A 16,127-nucleotide genomic window follows, 5' to 3' on the forward strand; every position below is an offset into this window, starting at 1 on the left:
CACCGGTCGTGGCACATGACCTATTAAATTCATGTTGTTTTTCATTTTATTCCATTTTTGATCACCAACTTACAAAAATCATTGCGCATCCAATTTTATTCCAAATTTCATGGGAATTTTTGCATCATCTTCATCATGATCCCTAGTTTTTTATCATTATTTTTGCTGATTTTTTGGATGAGTAAATTTTAAATGGCATTAGGGTTTGTAGAATGTGACCAAATATTGTACATCTTGCCAAATCAATTGTGAAATTGTGATGCTTTGTCCATTTGATCTGAAATTTTTTGTGCTTAAACTAGACTCACTCATGTTTATTTTGATGTAAAGATCATGAATTTATCTTATATGGTTTGAGAGTTGTGAATTTTTGAAGTAGGGTGTGACAACTTGTGTCATACCATGGATGTGCAAATTGCTGATTTTTGATACCATGCCTATTGACCTCCAAATGGATTGATTTTTTGCATGAACCTACTCTTGTATGTCTAGTTTGCACATGATTTTTCTTGGAATTATTTGTGCCATTTTCCATTTGTTTGAGATTTTCTCCCCTGTTTGACCAAAATGTTGACCTTATGTGATGCATGTTGCCATTTCATTTGTGAAATCCTCATACTTTATTAGATGGACATGAAATTTTACATGAGATAACTAGACATCCTAAGCGTTGCCATGGTTTTAGTCCCATTCATTTATCATACACCATCTCTGATTTATGAATTTTTCAAGTTGATGCATGTTTGGTTGACTTCTTTGAGCATGTCCAAAATTGCTTTGACTTTATGATTTTCATTGATTGCCTTCCACTTGTCCAAATGAGATGAAATTTGACATGCTTACCATGCTATGTGTCAGGATTGATCATGATTTATTTGTTGATTTTTCGAAGTGTTTGAGTTGACTTTTGATGCAAGTCTTTCTGTTGACTTCTATGAGCTCTCATTTGCCATGCTTTGACTTCTTTTGTTCATGAAATGATGATGATGATTGATATGAATGTGAAACCAATTGGGTTTGTTTCTTGATTGTTTGAACATGATTTTGGACACTTGTCAATTGCTGTTTTGACTTTCTCATTCTCTTTTGACCCTAGGCTTGTCCTAGTGGTCCTGTTACTCACCTTTGAGCTCATGTTTTCAGGTTGACCAACAAATGACCAATGAGACCAATTCTTTTTGATTGAGCTTGCTTGAATATCATTGTTTAACTTGTTTGTTTTGTAGGTGGCTTGGCTCACATGCCCTAAGCCTTGTGCCTTGCACATCCATTTGCCTCTAATTAACTGTTGATGTCTGTTTCTTTTTTGCTTTGTTTGAAGTTGTATACTAATGTCTGCTTGACTATTCCAGGTGCTTTTAGTTGCTCAGTTCCTTGTGAACTTTTGCTTTGCTTTGCTTATATAAGCAATTTGCATTGAGGTATATTTCTAATCTTCATGTAGTCTAGAAGACCTGGCCTGTTACTTGGCCAGGCAACTGTCTGAAGTCCTCCTTAAGAGGCAATGTTTGTGTATGTTTAAATCTTGTCCCTGTACATATCCAAAGTCCTCCTAAGTGAAGAGGCAATTGGCAGAACCCAAGGGATAAGCAACCTATCCCCTGCTATTCTGTGTGTCATCTGCTTTGCTCACACCACTGTGTTGATGCATTGCAGATACAAACCCAAGATCTTGTACAATTGTACAGTTGAGTCAGTTTTAAATGTGTAGAAGGGTTCCCACTTTCTGAACCCACACATTCTTGTCTTAAGCTCTCCCAGGCCAGGGATAAGAGCTGTGAAGTCTTATCTTCACTCACCTTTCATCTGCTTCACCTTAGCCCCTCAATGGCAAGGTTAAGAGCACATTCACCCAGTTCCAGAGGTTTGTTTGTTGAGGTTGATATGACCCCTCGACTAAAACCTAACCCTTGATTGAGCCACTTGCTTGTGTATAGTGTGTGCTATCTGTGCTTGTATGCTTGTTTGACTTGCTTCCTGTGCAAGTTAGGGTTAGTTTAGACTTGCTTCCTGTGCAAGTTAGGTTTTGCTTGGCTTGCTTCCTGTGCAAGTTAAGTGTGTGTGTGGCTTGCTTCCTGTGCAAGTCATGATTAGGATAGGCTGGCTCCTTGTGCCAGTTAGCTAGAAACCTTAACTTAGGGATGATTTTGCATGATAACATCTAGGCTCGAGTCGTAGTCTCCCTAGTTGTGTCTCCCTCTGTTATCTGGTTAGGCTAGTCCTGTATCCCTCCGTAGGGGAACTACATCGCCCTGATCTTCATACCAGATGAAGTATGTAGGCAGGAGATTGAGCTGATCTCTCCGGGCGCCCTTTTTTTTCGTTTTGTGTGTGTTGTTTGACAGTTGCTAGGCTCGAGTGCCTGACTCCTTAGCAATCTGTCGTCTGTTTGTTTGAGTGTGTGTTTGACAGTTATAGGCTCGAGTCCCCGACTCCCTATTAACCTGTTGTGTTGTTGTGTGCTTGGAAGCTGATGTAAGTCCATCGAGTGGCATTTGGGTTCCAGTGTGGGTTTGTTGGTTCGGATGCTGATGTAAGTCCAGTGATTGGCAGTCGGGCTCCACGTTTGCCTTCTTTGTGTGTGTTTTGGTTCGGATGCTGATGTAAGTCCAGTGATTGGCATTCAGGCTTCATGTTTGCCTTTGCCTGTGTTTGTTTGTGTGCGTGTCAGCCGAGCTACGAGTGCTCTGATTCTTCTCTCGTCCGAGAAGATACGTATGCATAGGATGCGATATCCTAGCGAGCATGTGTCGTTTCCCCAGTCCGAACTACTTCGACTCTGATGTCTATGCCTGATAGACTAAGTAGGCCCAGGATACGATGTCCTGCCGAGTCAGTCTTGTCTGTTTTCTTGTGTCTCTTTCAGCCTGTGTAGATGTTTATTTGAGCAGTGTTTTAGCAACCAATTTTCCTTCCTTTTGTGCGTGGATCCCGTAGAGTACTACGGATGCGTAGGGGTGCTAATACCTTCCCTTCGCATAACCGACTCCCGAACCCATTCTCTTTGGTCGTGAGACCATGTCTTTTCTAGGTTTACTCTGAGCGTTTCCTTTCCCTCTTTTGGGATAAATAACGCACGGTGGCGGCTCTGTTGTGTCTTGTTTCCCGCCGGTTTTTCGCGTGATGCGACATCATCCTTTTGGTGATGGTGATTGTGTTAACTTATTATCATCCTTTTGGTGGTAACAAGTTTTTTGTGTGACTATACCTTCATCCTTTTGGTGATGGTGATCAATGAAGTTATTTGACTTATTATCATCCTTTTGATGATAACAAGTTTTATTGTTGGATCTTACCTTCATCCTTTTGGTGACGGTGATCTATGAAGTTGATGAGTCAACTATCGTCCTTTTGGTGATAGCCTTGATATTATACTCTTTGTTAATGGAAATTTTATCAGAATAACCATCATCCTTTTGGTGACGGACATCATCCTTTTGGTGATGAAAATCTTTGGAATGGGTCTAACTTTCATCCTTTAGGTGATAGCGAGATTTGTTGTTGATCTTACCATCATCCTTTTGGTGATGGCTATCTTTGTTGTGACACAGTAACCATTATCCTTTTGGTGATGACTACTTTTGAAGCTCGGTTTATCCATCATCCTTTTGGTGATGACGACCCTAGAAACCCTGGTGAATTACTATCAACCTTTTGATGGTAGCAATTAATTTCACTGTCATCCTTTTGATGCCAGAAAATCAATTCAGTTTTTAGTCCCATATTTGTGTTTATATCAGAAATGACCTTTGCAAGACTTAAATGTCGACTCGAGGGTTGGCATTGACTTGACATTCTATCCCTATTACCTTGGTGCTATTAGAATCCATTGCATTTTCCGTCTGCATTTCTCCATTGCATCCCAAGGGACAAAATTTGAGTCTTTTCGTATTTAATTACCTTCCACCACGAATGTATGAAGACCGCTGTCATTCTTACTTTCTAGTTCAAGATAATTAAATAGGGGCAGCTGTCATACCCCAATTTTGTCCGGGCATATTTAAATTTTCGTAGAATTAATTTCATTTTTAATTTAGCATCATATGCACAGCATGGCATACATTTCATCACAAGAATACCTCACTTTGGGTTCCTATCACTATTATGCCATTTCCATACTACCTAAAAACATACATTTCATAAAATCAATTTCATCTAGGAGTATGGTTTATTACACGAATACGGTGAAAAGAAATCAATTTCGCAAATCCTTTGTGCTGAAGACAAGGCGCTCATTACAAACTGTGCATGTTTACTTGCATAATACATTAATGATCATAATTCTGAATTCTTCAATAACAAAGGCAATATCTTTTGGTTAATTACAAAGTCCTCCACCAGCTGTTTGGTGATAAGTGTTAAATACAAGGTGCATATCAACCTGTCGAGTGATTCACGCTAGGTACCGCTGCTCCAAACCTTCATATGTTATGAATAAGTCAAGAATAACACTACAAGGTACTAGGTAACGATTTGGTTTAAGCAGCATACAAAGTTCAGTCAATTCCGGTATTCCAGTTTCAAACACACAGGTCTAACCAGGCAACATCAAAACCAATCATCAAAGTACTCATTAATTCTCAAACGGATACATGATAGGATGTCCATGCTACTTTTTCTTCCTAAATTGAACCGGAATGGGTATCAATAACCTTACAATAGGGAGTACTGCGGATAATAAAATAAAACCAAAACCAGTACACAATACAATGACAAAAGCACATAAAGCATTGTAACAACATATACAAAACCATGCCGCAAATTCACAACAAGCCTATGCAATCTGGTTAGAAAAGGAAAGGCAGAAGGCGATCAAATCACGCAGAGGATGCAAAGTCAAGCTCCATGGCCTAGGTGCAGTTTAAATCCAAACCAGCCACTCAATCTACCAGTTACACTGTTTGGTTCAGCTAAACCAACACAACCTGCTGTTGTTGCTCCCAAACCATCACCAACTGCAGGTCCATTCCGAGTCAATAAATGCAACTGATCAACAACATGGGAACGGTACTTCGCAAGTCAATTCAAGCACCTACAATAGTCAATTCACACCAGTATCAGGAAGGTAACAGCACAAGATATATGGAGCATAGGCTGAAGACTAAGGTCATTACCTAATAGAACCACGGGCTACCAACTGTTAAAATAGTCCTAAACCATTAGCCAAACGAAGCCATTACATGGTACACTCTTGGAAACAACACATATGAGGAAAACAACAGCAAATGTCATAACAGGAGGCATCCAACAGAGATATCATAACAGGTCATGCCGAACAAATGTCCTGTTGCGACTATAACATACCCGGCCTAACCTGTCCTGCATTGCAATGATCTAACCATCCTGAAAATCCTAAAAAGTGACAGCCATGATTGCTGCAAAACCAGGCATAGCAGCATGTTACAAGCACAAGTCAGATCAGCAATAAAGTTTATCAAAGTACCAAAGCGTAATAAGCCAAATGATCGTTACAAGTCGGTATCACAAAAGCGTTTGAAACTTAACTTAGAATGAAAGGTGATATCCATTGGTTTGTAGCATTGGAAAGGTGTTTCATTGGCCTAATTCGCGCCTCCATTTAAGCAAATGATAGAGTTAAGCGTCAGCTACATTAGCAATCATGCGTCAAGAAGAGCCTACAAACTCATAACTGTGAACGGCGACCCTGTGATTCAAAACAGTACAAATATAAGAACTGAGAAGAGTTACTACGTAATCCCAAAGACCAGATTCTTAGGTTGCAAATGATCACGTTGAGTCATACAAATTAGAAAGGTTAAAGCGTGATTTTTAAAAGCAGTAAAAACAAAGTTACTTACCACATATTGCATATCCTTACAGCAGTAGAAATTATTCAAAGAAAGGATTTGGAGGAGTGGTCACGCAAAACAAATTCCATTGGTACCACCTGTTATTGAGGGACCACAGCAAATCTGGAGAAGATTTTATTCTAACAGAATGATCCATTGCATTTTGCCAGCTCACGAATTTCATACACACTGCAAAAACCTCCTACCTCCTCTATAAATAAGGAGTCTCTAATCATTGAAAAAAGGCGAAAAAAATGCACCGTCACTCTGCTGAAATCGCATCCCGACCTACACATCAAAGCTCAAAGATACCAAAGGGATACTCAAAGTTCATCACTAGAACTTTGAGCAAACCGAGCTAAACCCTGACAAACCAAACACAGAAGTAAGAGGAAGGAGAAGCCGAAAACTAAGCGAAAAAGGAGAAGAGCTCGCACACAAAATCAAAGGTGCTTACTTGAGGTAAACGCTCATCGGAGTCTCGCCGGAGTCGGAAGGTACCAGTGACGTCCTTCACCCTTTGTTCAACCTTGCGTAGGTATCGTAACACCATGTAGTCTCCGATTGCGTGTATAGTTTGATGATTGTGTTGCTTATTCATGATTGATTCTGATTTTAGTATAAACTATGATAGATCCATGAGGTATTTTGCTGATTTTGGGTTTGGAATTGTTATGTTGTTGTGTCATTTTGTTGAAACTGCGTTTGGTCTTTGCCAAGGTATGTTGAGGTTCCGATGATGAACATCGTGTGTTCATCTTTGATTCTGGGTTTTAAGGATTTTCTTTCTAAATTTTGGGGTCCGTTCTTGTTGTGTTGGGGAAAGGATGATTTGGGTAAGGGTTTTGAAGAAAAGGTAAGTTGGAAGAGGAGAGAGGAGATTAAGCTTGAAGAAAGGTGGGTGAATTTTGAAAGATGAAATCTGTTTTATTAAGTGGCTATTTTCAGTGATGACCGCAAGTTTTCGATAATGATACATTTATTAAATAAATGAATGTGCCATTCATATGCTCTATATCCATACTTTCTAATGCATTTTAAATTACTAATATTTGGTTTCAATGTTTAGATTTAGGATAGCATTTACTGCCAAGTGATTGTTGGGAAGACAAAAGTAAATCACGGGAGACGCAACGTCTTATCTTCATTCACTCAGCATTTTCTTTGTTTATTATTATTATTATTATTATTATTATTATTATTATTATTATGAATAATGGATTAAGAGTTGGATTGGGCTCTACTCGGATGGGCTTTATGCATCATTGGGAATCTATTATTCTCACCCCCAGCTCCCAACAATATTAAACGAGCCTCATATTTACATCAATTTTTTACTATATTAGCTGATCAAAGTTATTTTAATTAGTCATTTAATCTTGACCAAATTATTTTTTCCGACTAACTCTGTTTTAGATCGAATCCAAATCTTTTTTTTTAAAATTAATTTTTGGATGAAAAGGAAAATAGTAAGCCTCCGCTTCACTATCTCTCGACTATTCGAACAATTGTCGTACGCCATATTGCTTGGATTGTCGTCATTCATTTAAAACCCTAAAAACTCTATAAAATTAAAATCAATCCCCTAATTAATTATAAATTCTAAAAGTTTTATTTTTAATAATTAATCTTTGAATGAAAAGGAGAATAGTGAGCATCCGCTTCATTATCTCTCGATTATTCGAATAATTGGCGTACACCATATTGCTCGGATTTTCGTCATTCAATTAAAATCCTAAATCACACAATTTCAAATCACTTTTCAAAATCAAATATAATAACACAAATTCAAACATTTTTCCAAACCATCTAACTTCAAAAGAATTTTCTCTTTCAAACATAAACTTGGGATGAAAAGGAGATAGGAAGCGTACGCTTCACTATTTCTCAAGCACTTGAATAATTGGCGTACGCCATATTGCGCGAGTTCTTGTCACCCGATTAAATCTTAAATCATAATATTTCAAATCAATATAAATTCTAAATCCTTTTAATTCTAAATTTCAGATGAAAAAAAAGATAGGAGGCGTACGCCTCACTATCTTTCGATTATTCGAATAATTGGCGTACGCCACATTGCTCGAATCTTCGTCATCAATGTAAAACGCAATCAAATACAAACATCTAAACATGTCTTTCTTAAATTAAACCTCGGATGATAAAAGATGAGAGGCGTACGCCTCGCCATCTCTCGATTATTTGAATAATTGGCGTACGCCATATTGCACAAATTATCGACTTTCGACTAAAATATACAAACAAACTTTCAAAATAATTCGAACGAAAAAGGAGTAGAAGGCGGACGCCTTATTACTCCTCGAAAGAGTTGGACGATTGGTGAACACCACATTGCTCAATCTTTCGTCGTTCTCCAAAAACATCTCAAACAAATCAAATCAAACTTCTCGCCCCCGAGCGATCGAAACCAATCACACTCAAACACATCAATTCAACTTGTCACCCCCGAGTGACCAAAACCCTTTCAAAAGAACACTGTCAATCCTTTCTAATGCGCACAACAAACCAATGCTTAAGCCTCCGCCGAGAGTAGACAAGCCAGCGTTTAGCCTTTAGAACGCGATCTACATAGTCGTTCATTAAAAGACACCCACAAAAACCGTAGTTTCCCGAACTACGAATGCTCTGATTTCCTTATTGCACCATAAGGATACGTTGGCAGGAGATTGCTGTATCTTCGCGAGCACACTAATAAAAAACCTCTCATTTCCCATCCCGAGGTCTTCATCCATATCTATCATCGATTCTAATCACTAGAAGCAAGCAAATAATAGTCAGTTAACAGTCAAATAGAAAAATCAGACTAAAAGGTTCCCGTTGAGTACAACGGACGTAAGGGGTGCTAATACCTTCCCCTTGCGTAATCGACTCCCGAACCCGAATATGGTTGCGATGACCATTATTCTTATTTCTAAAGGTTTTCTCGATATTTTCCTATTCCTTCATTGGAATGAATAAAGTTCGGTGGCGACTCTGTTTCGAACAACATTTTTCCGCGTCCATCGCGAGGGATCGCATTTTTTTTTAGGTGCGACACCTAGGAGTACCTAGGACACTTTGGATGCTAACATCTTCCCTCTGTGTAACCAACCCCCTTACCTGTAATCTCTGACATTTTATTAGTTTTAATTTGAAAACTTCTTACTTTTGGGTTTTGTTCGTACTTTTTCCCTCTTCCCTTGGAAACAATAAAAGCGCGGTGGCGACTCTTGTTATTTGATCCCTAGCTTATCCATAGCTTAATGATCATGAATTTCCCGCTACAGAAATTAAGTGGCGACTCTGCTGGGGATAAGTCTCCAGTGGGTTTAGCCTACTTTTTGTATGTATATATTTGTGTATATGATGTTTGTTTATATGTATGTCTGATATAATTTTCTTGTTGTGCTTGGTGATCTCTGAGTGGTAAGATAAGTTCTAACCCGAACTTGAGTGCAATTAAGATAGAGGATGGTATAGTTATGTTCGACTTGTGTGGAGTAGTCCTTAACAAGTTGGCTTGAGATCCATCTGCTCAGTGGAGACTCCTTTGGATTTGGAAATGTCACATAAGTATTTGTGGTTAGGCATTACTATTTCTAATTGGGTCTGAGAAGCTGAGAAGCTAAGGACCTTAGAACATTTAACCCATCTTGGCCTATTTAGGATGTAGTGTGGAAATTGTTCAAGTGTAGACTTGATAACAGTTGTTACACGATACTACACTCATACGAGTTTCTCTTGAGAATATTATGGGTCGATGAGTCAGTCATCTTAACTTGTAATATCCGATAGATGGAATTAAGACTCTGGGAACTTTTTAGAACATGATCTATAGGTTTTTATCCTTAGTTCACTCCTTTGGGATGGTTCTTACCCAGACTCCATGCTCGTGACTCACAACAAACCCTTGATTCTTGGTTGATCCAATCAAGTCTTGTCAATATCAATGGAACTTGGGTGTTGATAAGGTGTAAACCATAATCCACCAAAATGGATGATTGATCTTGACAAAGACCTTATTCATCCCTTGACCTTTGTTTGGTTTCCTTGTGTGTGATCCCTTATTTGTGATTGTCGCATTCATACATTCATGTGCACCATAACATTCATCACATGAAAATTTCAAGGAACTGAGGTATTATTTGCAAATATTTTCAGACCATGGACTATGGACGAAGGAACACTAAGAAGTACAATTTCAGATGTCCCGACTTGAAAGAGTTAAGGAAGCTAGCATCTTTTGTATTATATCCCTTGGAATTTAAACAACGTCATGGGAAGCTTCTATCTATCTTGTCTGCTGATGTGGTTGAAGGACTTTTGAGTGTGCTAGTGCAGTTTTATGATCCTCTCTACTGTTGTTTCACTTTCCCAGATTTTCAGCTTGTGCCTACCTTGGAGGAGTATTCTCATCTTTTGGGGATACCTATTTCTAGTAGAGTGCCTTTTAGTGGATTGGAGGAGATTCCCAAATCTAGTATTATTTCTGAAGCTCTTCACTTGAAGAATTCTGAGATAGAGGCTCATTGGGTGAAGAAAGGAGGGTTATTTGGGTTGCCATATGTTTTCCTCATCAAGGAAGCTACTACTTTTGCTCAAGCTGGTAGTGTGAACGCTTTTGAAGCTATCTTTGTGTTGCTCATATATGGATTAGCTTTGTTCCCTAACATTGACGGTTTTGTTGATGTTAACGCCATTAGACTTTTCTTGATTGGGAATCCTGTGCGTAATTTGTTGGGTGATATGTATTTATCTTTGCATCTAAGAAATTCTAAGGGTGGGGGAACGATTGTCTATTGCATTCCTCTTCTGTACAAGTGGTTTATTTCGCACTTGCCTCAGACGCATGCTTTTCTAGAGAACAAGCAATGTCTAAGGAGGCCTCAGAGACTTATGTCTCTCACTAATGATGATATAGTTTGGTATGATCCGTCCTTAAGCAGTTTGGAGATTATTGATAGTTGTGGTGAGTTCTCTAATGTGCCTCTCATTGGTACACAAGGAGGAATTAACTACAACCCTTCTTTGGCTCGTCGGAAACTTGGGTTCCCCTTGAGAGACAAACCTAATAATATGTTGTTAGAAGGTCTTTTCTATCAAGAGGGTAAAGATTCCCAACATTTGAAGCAGAAGATTGTGCATGCTTGGCATAATATGCATAGGAAAGGAAGATCCGAGCTTGGTCCACGCAATTGTGTAGCTTTGGAAGCTTACACTATATGGGTGAAGAAGAAAGCTATGGAGCTGAAGATGCGTTATCCTTGCGAAAGACCCATGTCTATGGTTGTGGTTGAACCATTAACTCTCCCTAACCAAGATGTAGAGGAGTTGGAAGACGCGCTCATCAAGATGAAGCAAGAGAAGGATATGTGGGAAGAGCGTTTCCATGCTTTGAGCAAGAAGCATGAAGAATTGCAGTTGGAGTCTAAGGACAAAGATACACTTATTGAGCTACTTGAAGACCGAGTGACGAAGAGACAGAGAGAGCCATAGGTTTCATCTTCTAGCATGCCTCAACCTTCCGTTGCTTGGAAGAAGATTGTTGATCAGCTTGTCCTCGAGAAGACTCAGATGAAGGCTTCTTTTAAGACCGAGATCCGTCGCATTCGAAGGAAGTACGCGCCTTCGGCCAGATCTTCTGAGATTGTTGTTAAGGATCCTTAGGATGACTAGTCTCCTTTTCTCTTGTATCTTTTTATTTTGGTGTCTGAAATTGTACTCAGTGTAATCCTTCCAATTTATATAAATAAAAAGAGATTTTTGGTCATATCAAATTGTTGCAATTTCCATTTAAATATTATATATTTGCAAATGATATAGTAAGTTCCTTAAAAATAAAAATAATCAAGCATTGCATTTAATGCATCATTTGCATAAGCAGGTTTTCGCCAGATGTCTGATTGGTGTTTCTTCTGTGCTTTAGCAAAGCTGGCTCACCGGTACAATACCCGATCCAATCATCTGAAAATCATGGAACATTTGGAGCAAGAGAACAGAGAGCTGAAGGACGAGATCGCCCGCCTGACTACCATGATGTAGTCAGTTCTTGCTGCTCAGAACCAAGCTTCTCCAACACCTGCAACTCCTCCCGCGAGGACAGTTACTTCAGAGGTGACTACCTCTATCATGCCTGCTTCTACCGCCCATTTTGTGTCAAATATGCCTTCTGGATTCCCGTGGGGAATGTCGTCCAACTTTGTGCCTGAAGGCTTTGCGCCTACATTTGCTTCCATGCCAGCATCTAGCCCGGTCATGTCCGTGCCACCTCCCGTTGTGCACACTTTGCCCCGCGTAAAGGATACCATCTATCATTCCGAGCCGTCTGAGGGTCCGGATGTTTATGAGAAGATGGACGAGATGAAAGATCAGTTTCTTGAGCTGCGCAAGGAATTGAAGATGCTGAGAGGTAAAGATTTGTTTGGAAAGAGTGCTGTTGAGTTGTGCTTAGTGCCCAACGTCAAAATCCCGGTGAAGTTCAAAGTGCCTGACTTTGAAAAGTATAAGGGGAACTTTTGTCCGCTCAGTCCTCTTGTGATGTATGCCCACAAGATGTCTACTTAGACTGACAATGATCAATTGCTTATTCACTACTTCCAAGATAGTTTGACTGGTGCTGCACTCCGTTGGTACATGGGGTTGTATAGTGCAAGCATTCACACTTTCAACGACTTGGGAGAAGCTTTTGTGAAGCAATACAAGTATAATATGGACATGACGTCGGATAGAGACCAATTGAGGTCTATGTCTCAGAAGGACAAAGAGACATTTAAAGAATATGCGCAAAGATGGAGGGAGTTGGCTGCCCAGATCACTCATCCTTTGGAGGAGAAAGAAATGACGACGATCTTCTTTAAAACTATGAGTTCATTTTATTATGAACGCATGATCGCTAGTGCCCCCAGTGATTTTACCGAAATGGTAAACATGAGGATGAGACTTAAGGAAGAAGCCCGTGAATGACGTTTGTCAAGAGATGAGGTGTCAACAAGCAAGAGATATGGTAGCAACTTTAGTAAGAAGAAGTATAGTGAGACCAATGCAGTAATTAGTGGGAGGTAGAGGAGGCCTCAGATCAGAAGAAATCCACCACCCCGTCAACATCATCATCATCAAGTGTCATCAGTAATTCCGGTATTTTCTAATCAGCAAGCAACACCAATACAACAACAACAACATCAACGTCAATAACAACAACCGCAACAAAGAACGAACACCAACAACAACAACAACAACAATACGAACAACAATTATCATCAGCAGAACTTTAAGAGGAAGACGGTCTCTTTTGACCCGATTCCTATGTCATATGCAGAGCTGTATCCCTCGTTAGTTCTCAAGAACTTAATTCAACTGAGGAACCCACCGCAGAACCCAGAACCACTTCCCTGGTGGTATAAACCCGAGCTCCGTTGTGCTTTTCATCAAGGAGCACCCGAACACAATATTGAAAACTGCTATCCATTGAAGTATGAGGTTCAAAAGCTTATGAAGAGTGGTATGGTGTCCTTTGAGGACCGCACGCCAAATGTGAAAGCGAACCCTTTTCCCGCTCATGGGAACTCCTAAGTGAATATGGTGGACGGTTGTCCTGGAGAATTCAAGGTTTATGACGTTCGGTTTATCCGAAGATCCTTGGTGTAGATACATAAGGATATCTGTATGGTGAGTGACTGTGAACATGACCATGATGGTTGTGTTATTTGTAGTGTGAAACCAAGAGGGTGTGATGTAGTGAAAAGGGACATCTGACGTCTGATGGATGAAGGCATGATCCAAATTGTTCAATCTCGTCATGTAGATGACGACGTCAATGTCATAGTGACTATTTTCAAACAACAAGAGCGGTTGGTAATTCAATATGACAACAACAACAATAATAACGTCAGTCAAAAGATCAGTATCGCCGTTGGTAATACGGTTAGCGGGCCCAGTCCCGTATTCATCTGATAAGGCTGTACCGTACCAGTACAATGCTACAATGATAAAGAATGGTCAAGAAGTCCCGTTACCTACGACTAGTTCAGTAGTGAGCATTGCTGATGTTACGAAGGTGACCCGCAATGGTCGAGTGTTTGGGCCGGTGTTCCCAGAAAACAAAGAAGAAACGATTGTTGGTAAGAAGATGGAGGTGCCTAATGTAGATCAGGTTGGTTGTTCAAAAGATAAGTCTGGTGAATCCAACAAATTGAAAGCCAATGATGATGATGAGGTACTCCGATTGATAAAGAGGAGCGAGTTTAATGTGGTTGAGCAGCTGCTCCACACCCCCTCAAAGACCTCAGTGCTGTCTCTGCTGATGAATTCTGAAGCACACAGAGAAGCACTACAGAAAGTTCTTGAACAAGCATACGTAGAGCATAATGTTACTGTGGATCAGTTTGATCACATCGTGGCTAACATCATTTCATGCATTAATCTGAGCTTCTGCGATGAAGAACTCCCCGAGGAGGGAAGAAATCATAACCTGGCTTTGCATATTTCAATGAACTGTAAGGAAAATGCTTTATCAAATGTGCTTGTTGACACCGAGTCGTCACTGAATGTGCTTCCGAAGTCAACTTTGTCAAAGCTATTTTACCAAGGAGCGCCTATGAGGTATATCAGTGTAATCGTCAAAGCCTTTGATGGTTCCCGCAAGACAGTAATTGGTGAAGTGAACCTTCCAGTCAAGATAGGTCCGAGTGTTTTTCATATTACTTTTCAAGTAATGGATATCCACCTGACCTATAGCTATTTATTGGGAAGGCCATGGATTCATGAGGCAGGAGCTGTTACCTCCACTCTACATCAGAAATTGAAATTTGTCAAGAATGGCAAGCTAGTGATTGTTGGAGGAGAGAAGGCGCTGTTGGTTAGCCATTTGTCATCTTTCTCATATGTTGAAGCTGAGGATGAGGTTGGGACTCCGTTCCAAGCCTTGTCTATTGCTGCTGAAAAGAGAGTTGGGGCACATATGTCCTTGTTGAAAGATGCTCAGAAGATTGTTAAAGAAGGTACTATTGATCAGTGGGGGCACATGGTAGAGGTCTCCAACAACAAAGGCAGAACCAGTTTGGGGTTCCAGAAAGGCTCGTCAATCGCAAGATCTGAAGATATGCAACTGAACTTCCGTAGCGAAGGGTTCATTCATGGCAATGAACAACACTTAGCTGCTGTGCTAGAGGATAACAAAGAGGAAAACTGCACCAACTTTGTTACGCATGGAAGGACGTGCAACAATTGGAATGCTGTTGATATTCCTGTTATTTTCCATCGATATAAGTAGTTGCTTTATATTTTAAAATCCTTCTCCTATGCCTAAGGGAGAAGTGAACATTGTTTGGGAATTTTAAATTGATCATTAATAAAATTAATTCTATTCATCCACATCTTTGATGTTTATTTTTACTTTTTGCTTTATTATGAAAATGGTAATCACAAAAACATAAATAAACAATATAATTGTCCATCTTCATAATATTTGGTCACGAATTCACTTCTCTAAAAACAAAATATCAAATCATTATGCAGGTTGGTTCCTAACCCCATTGAATACAATGATCCTTCTCCTCCTCCAAATTTTGAATTCCCTGTGTTTGAGGCCGAGCAGGAAAGTGATGTAGAAGTGAGTGATGAATTGTCTCGTCTTCTTTAGCAAGATGAAAAGATTATTCAGCTGTTTGAAGAGCAGATTGAGCTAGTTAACTTGGGTTCCGAAGATGATGAGAAGGAAGTCAAGATTGGGTCTCGACTGTGTCTAGATGTCAAGAAGGGGTTAATTGATCTTCTTCGAGAGTATTCAGATGTGTTTGCTTGGTCCTATCAAGACATGCCTATTTTAGATTCTGAGATTGTGGAGCATCGATTGTCGTTGAAGCCAGAATGCCCACTAGTCAAGCAGAACTTGATAAGAATGCATCCTGATATGGCTATGAAGATCAAAGAGGAAGTGCAGAAGCAGATTGATGCCGGTTTCCTTGGGACCGTTGAGTATCCGCAATGGGTGGCCAATATTGTGCATGTGCCGAAGAAAGATGGAAAAGTCTGCATGTGTGTTGACTATCGAGATTTGAATAAAGCCAGTCCGAAAGATGATTTCCCTCTGCCACACATTGATATGTTGGTAGACAATACTGCTAAATTCAAAGTCTTTTCGTTTATGGATGGATTTTCCGGATATAATCAGATCAAGATGGCACCCGAAGATGTGGAGAAAACCACATTCATTACACCCTGGGGAACATTCTGTTATAGAGTGATGCCTTTCGGTCTAAAGAATGCTGGTGCGACTTACCAGAGAGCATTGACTACTCTTTTTCATGATATGATGCATAAAGA

At 39.8% G+C, this 16,127-nt stretch overlaps 1 long non-coding RNA gene across 2 annotated transcripts; it reads right to left on the minus strand.

The window, feature by feature from the left end:
• Positions 1-4,550: 4,550 nt before the first annotated feature.
• LOC127074459 (uncharacterized) lies at positions 4,551-6,789 on the minus strand. Of its 2 annotated transcripts, XR_007786008.1 has the most exons (5): positions 6,268-6,789; positions 5,820-6,175; positions 5,506-5,665; positions 5,115-5,375; positions 4,551-5,032 (listed from the first exon to the last, which is right to left on the minus strand). It is a non-coding gene; the product is annotated as an uncharacterized LOC127074459 (long non-coding RNA). The 2 variants fall into 2 exon arrangements; XR_007786007.1 differs by having other exon boundaries at positions 5,115-5,665.
• Positions 6,790-16,127: the final 9,338 nt, after the last annotated feature.

This window comes from Lathyrus oleraceus, chromosome 4 (genome assembly GCF_024323335.1).
Source record: "Lathyrus oleraceus cultivar Zhongwan6 chromosome 4, CAAS_Psat_ZW6_1.0, whole genome shotgun sequence".
NCBI classification, from domain to species: domain Eukaryota; kingdom Viridiplantae; phylum Streptophyta; class Magnoliopsida; order Fabales; family Fabaceae; genus Lathyrus; species Lathyrus oleraceus.